Source organism: Nicotiana tomentosiformis, chromosome 3 (genome assembly GCF_000390325.3).
Source record: "Nicotiana tomentosiformis chromosome 3, ASM39032v3, whole genome shotgun sequence".
Lineage (NCBI taxonomy): Eukaryota > Viridiplantae > Streptophyta > Magnoliopsida > Solanales > Solanaceae > Nicotiana > Nicotiana tomentosiformis.
The window spans coordinates 95,285,937-95,291,936 of record NC_090814.1 but is presented as its reverse complement, the minus strand read 5'-3'; positions in this window follow the sequence as shown (position 1 = coordinate 95,291,936).

Sequence of the window (6,000 nt, the reverse complement as noted above, 5' to 3'; positions counted from 1 at the left end):
ATAAGAATTTTTATCACAAGGATCTCGTCCTTATATAACTTCCATCGCAGCTCATAGCCCGGTTTAAACATATCAATTTATTTTAAAATATGAGGAACTCAGCCTCAGTTCTGAATCACAAGTAATATGCACATCTTGCCAATCGAAACTTTCCATTTTTCCTTTTAAATAACTTTCGTTAAACAAAATCACAACACATAATGAATCTCACACCGATAGGGCATATAATTCATATTTGTAATTAATTATCTGTAAATTACATCAAAACTCACCGAAATGAGTAACAGAAAGCCACATTTAGCCTCACAGCTCTTATTAGTGACCAACATGGAATGATAGGCGTAGTTATCTCCATAGGATCTCCCAACAGGAGTAAACACATAAGTAGATTATAGAATTACGAAGCTCACTCATAAGTGGAGCACAATAGGAGGACTCGTCTTGATACTCAGAACCAAATCAAGTTAAGGAAAATATTCCTTTATTTTAAATCGAGGTCGTACCTATAACGACACCATCTAATGTAACGACCTCCACCATACCATAAAACAAATATAACAATGGCTGGGTCTCCACCTCTAGGATGCCTTCTACCCGCCTGTCCTCCACCCTTAACTGGTCGTGTGGGTGGTGTAGTAACTACAATGGAGCACGTAGCATGAGTGCTTTAATGAAATATGCCTCTCCCAAGTTTGGGACAATTTTCTCATGATGTGCCTAGTATCACCGCATTCATAACAACCCATTTGCGGGTTTGGCTGCTCATACTGAGTCTGTGCCAGATAACTGGGATAACCATTGTAGGAAACTCATATCAGTGGTGCATTAAAAGAACTTACTAGAGCACCTCAATTAATCCTATGTGCGAACTAGGCTAGCCGACTACCCGAGCCTCCGCCATAATGATTTATACTTGCATAGTAGAATCCACTGAATCCCCCAGAACCTCGAGATGTCTTGGTCTCCTTAGTTTACTTCCCAAACACGTTCTAATATCTTGGCAATTTCTACCACTAGCGGAAATGAAGTATTAGCCTGTAGCTCCCGAGATATACAAAATTTTACGATCATAATTGAGTCCTTTATTGAGTCTGTGGACCTGCTCTCTGGCTATAGGAAGCAAAGTAGGAATATGACAGGCTAACTTATTGAACCTGATGGCATATTATGACACCGTCATGGTGACCTGACGCAATCGTTCAAACCCTACGCGCCATGCATTACGGAGAGTCCGGGAAACAAACTCTTTCAAAAGCATTTCTGAGAACCGACCCAAGTGGGCGGTGTTGTATTGGCTGGTCTGCCCTCTTCATAGGCTTGCCACAAACACCTATGGAGAATTATCTCTCCCAAGGCCAATTTCTTCTTTTGTTATGCTGACTCAACACTGTTGAGCTGACCCATTTCTTAACATACTCTTCGATTCTTCTTTGGGGTAAACTTTACCCCTATTTATATACAATGATCACAAAACTAGAGCTCCATACAGACAATTCTTAGTCCAGAATCTCGTCAACCATTGTACTTCCTCTGAAGGACCCCAAAATCCGCAACTGTGATGTCCACGCTGAGTAGACCTTCTGTAAATTTAATGTTGTTTCTCTAACTCTTTTGGTACTGAAGTATCAGATTATTACGGAGGCGGACATACCGCAAGTCCCAACCTTATTCTCTACAAGATCTCATGCCTTAAACACATGTAAATTTTGGGAGAACCTTTCAGTACCACATATATATATATATATATATATATTTCAGGCCAAAACTGATATAACACATGACTCGCAATCCATTCATTGATAGTGGACTCCCCCACTCGGCGCGAAGTCATAGTTCACCACGTCCGATGGTCCACAATATTAACCTTCACAACTCGTATAAATCAACCAGATGCCAAGGAACGTTGCACCCCCTACATTATTCACTGGGTAATCTCTTTATACGTTCGCATCTTCAGTCGGAATCACACGTTGAGGCAATATTTAAGCATCTCTGGCTCCCTCGTAGTTCATCTACAGCATCACGAACCGTCGATGCACAACTGATACCAAGTGCGCAATGTCATACACGAGTAGATACAAAGGAATACAAGATATAGGTTTCAAGCAAAATCAATGCCGCACGATAAGGAATGAAAGAAGTGATATTGTTCCTAAACTTCATAGCCTCTGAGAGATAAGTATAGACGTCTCCGTACCGATCCTTCAGACTCTACTAAGCTTGCTTGTGACTCATGAGTCCTATGTAACCTAGTGCTCTGATACCAACTGTCACGATCCAAAATTCCCACCTTCGGACCGTGATGGCGCCTAACATTTTACTTGCTAGGCAAGCCAACGTTAGAATAATATTAACTAATTTTTAAACAATTTTTAAATTATTAATAACCAAAGAAACAAATGCGGAAGCAAAGTTTGAAATATAGTGAATAATCCATAAAAAACAACGGTGTCTAAATACCATCCCAGAATTGGTGTCACAGGTGCACGAGCTTCTAGAATAAATACAAAAAAGGTCTGAATAAAATAAAGTTGTCTAGAAATAAACACACTGCTAAAGTAAAATAGACGGAGACTTCAGAACTGCGGACGCCATGCAGTTATACCTCAAGTCTACTCTGGTAGCTGAAATCCGAGCAAGTCTATGGTACGTCGCTGGGACCAACTCCAAAATCTGCACAAGAAGTACAGAGTATAGTATCAGTACAACCGACTCCATGTACTGGTAAGTGCTGAGCCTAACCTCGACGAAGTAGTGACGAGGCTAAGGCGGGTCACTTACATTTCCTGTACGCAATATTAGCAACAACAACAATAATAGAAATAAATCGGGTAACTAGTTTATAATAATTGAAGCCAACTCAACAGTCATAACCAATTATCATTTCCATCAATTCTGTTGCAGTGTGCAACCTCTCTCACAATATATTCACATTCAATTCTGTTGCAGCGTGCAACCCGCTCTCACAATATATTCACATTCAGTTCTGCTGCAGCATGCAACCCGCTCTCACAATATATTCATTTTAATCAAGTCTGTTGCGGCGTGCAACCCGATCCTCCAATGTATTCATTATATATATATATATATATATATATATATATATGTCGACTTTTAAATAAGTTTGTTGCGGCGTGCAACCCGATCCTCCAATATGGACTTTTAATAAGTCTGTTGCGGCGTGCAACCCGATCCTCCAATATGGACTTTTAATAAGTCAGTTGCGGCGTGCAACCCAATCCTCCAATATGGACTTTTAATAAGTCTGTTGCGGCGTGTAACCCGATCCTCCAATATATTCATTATAATTAATTCAGTTGTGGCGTGCAACCCGATCCTCCAATATATTCATTATAATCAATCCTGTTGCGGCGTGCAACCCGCTCCTCCAACATATTCATTTACCAATTCTTATAGAAGAATTTCCCCAATAAATGCAACAATTAATATAAAATTATAAGACAACAAGCATACAATAATTATGATTTAATTACGAATCAAACAAAGGTAAATAGCAAATTATTATAAAAATCAGAGAGAAAATATGCAGTTTAATATTTATTATGCTAAATGTCAAATGACAATTAAGGCACATAATTCAAATAGAATGTAACAATTAATGTAGGAATTCAAGAATTAATATTTGACAAAGAATAGGATAGAAATAATTATTATAATAATTAATTCATGATTTAAAATAATTTAAGAATTTTCAAGTAAGCAGGCAACCAATTAATTTGACGACGTATAGACACTCGTCACCTCGCCTATACGCCGTTCACATGCAATTTAAGGGTTCTATTCCCTCAAGTCAAGGTTAACCACAACACTTATCTCGCTTTGTAAATTCCAATCAATTACTCGACCATAGCTTTTCCTTTTAAATTTGTCTTCAAAAGCTTCAAATCTATTAACAAATAATTTGATATAATCAATACAAATCATAGGAATTAATTCCATATGAATTTACAAATTTTCCGGATAAAAATTCCAAATTCATTAAAATATTTGGCAATGAGACCCACGTCTCAAATCCCGAAAAAACTTACAAAATCTGAGCACCCATTCTGAGACGAGTCCAACCATACAACAATTATCCAATTCCGATGTCAAATGGACCTTCAAATCTTAAATTTTCGTTTTTGGAAGATTTTATAAAAATTCTAATTTCTTCCATCTAAATCCGAAATAAATGATGAATATATACTTAGATTTATGAAATACAATCACTATATGATAAAGAACACTTACCCAGTTCGAAATCCTGAAAAACTCCTTTGAAATAGCCCCTAAACCGAGTTCTAATTGAGGGTTTGTGAAAAATGGAAAAAATCCCGTTTTGGTTCTGTTTTAAGTCACAGGCGTCAGGCCTTCTTCGCGTTCGCGAAGGGCCTGTCGCATTCGCGATGAGTAGCAGTCCGTAGATTTCGTGTTCGCGAAGGCTTTTTCCCCCCTGGACTTCGCGTTCGTGTGCCAGTGCTCGCGCTCGCGTAGAAGGACGACTGGCCCCTCCTCCAAGCCTCTAAAGCTTCGCGTTGAACTGGTCGCGTTCGCGAAGGGTAAAGTCCCCATAGCTTCGCGTTCGCAACCCAATCTTCGCATTCATGAAGAAGGTAAATTCAGCCAGCCTAGTTTGCTCTTCGCGTTCGCGTGAGTACATTCGCGAACGCGATGAAGGAAATACCAGAAGCCTGAAGCTATAGAAAATCAGATTTTTCTAAGTTCAAAATCATCCCGTAGCCTATCTGAAACTCACCCGAGCTCTCGGGGCTCCACACCAAACATGCACACAAGTCCAAAAACCTCATACAAACTTGCTCGCACGATCAAATCGCCAAAATAACACCTAGAAACTATGAATCGGACACCAAATCAAAGGAAGTTTTCAAGAAAACTTTAAAACTTATATTTCTACAACTGGACGTCCGAATCACGTCAAATCAACTCTGATTCTCACCAAATTCGGCAGACTAGTTATAAATATTATACTGGACCTATACCGGGCTCCAGAACCAAAATACAGACCCGAGGTCAATAAATCTAACATCAGTAATTTCTTAGAAATCATTAAGCTTTCAAGCTTTTAAATGTTTCATCAAAATTCCATAACTCGGGCTAGGGACCTCAGAATTCGATTCTGGGCATACGCCCAAGTACCAAATCACGATACCGACCTACCGAAATTGTCAAAACACTGATCCGGGTCTGTTTGCTCAAAATGTTGACCAAAGTCAACTCAGTTGAGTTTTAAAGCTCCATTTCACCTTTTAATCCATTTTTCACATAAAAACTTTCCGGATAATTGTACAGACAGAGCACGTAAGTCGAGGAATGATAAATGGTACTTTTCGAGGTCTTCGAATATAGAATTACTAATTAAATTTAAAGATGATATTTTGGGTGTTCACATTTGTTGTGACCATTGGGTAATTTGTGATATGAATTTATTGTGTTGTGTTGTCACTATAATATTCTATTTCAATTGTTGTGTGATTTGAGTTATTATTATGAGGACATAAGGGTAGCATTCCACTGTTAATATTGTGTGGGTATAAGGGTGGTATTTCACTGTAGTTATATGTGTTGGGATATTGTCTGAGCGGAGCGATAAGGGTGGCTATATGAGCGATAAGGATAGCTACTGATATTGTCAGGGCGGAGGGATTATGGAGGCTATTATAGAAGTGATAAGGGTGGCTATAGGAGAGATAAGGGTAACTATTGTCAGGGATGATATGTGATGATATGGGGTTATTGTGTTGGTAATTTTTATGTGATGATGTGGGGTTATTGCGTTGGAAATTTTCATGTGATGTTGTGATTTTCCTTATGTTTATTCTTATATCTTGTGCAACGTGTCATGTTGTTTCAGTAAACTTGATAATAGTCTTATCTATGTTGAAATCGTGAGCATGTGGCTTTTGCAGGGCAGATTATGTTATATGGGATCGGATTGCACACCGCAACAGGTATGATTAATGTTATATGGGATACGGTTGC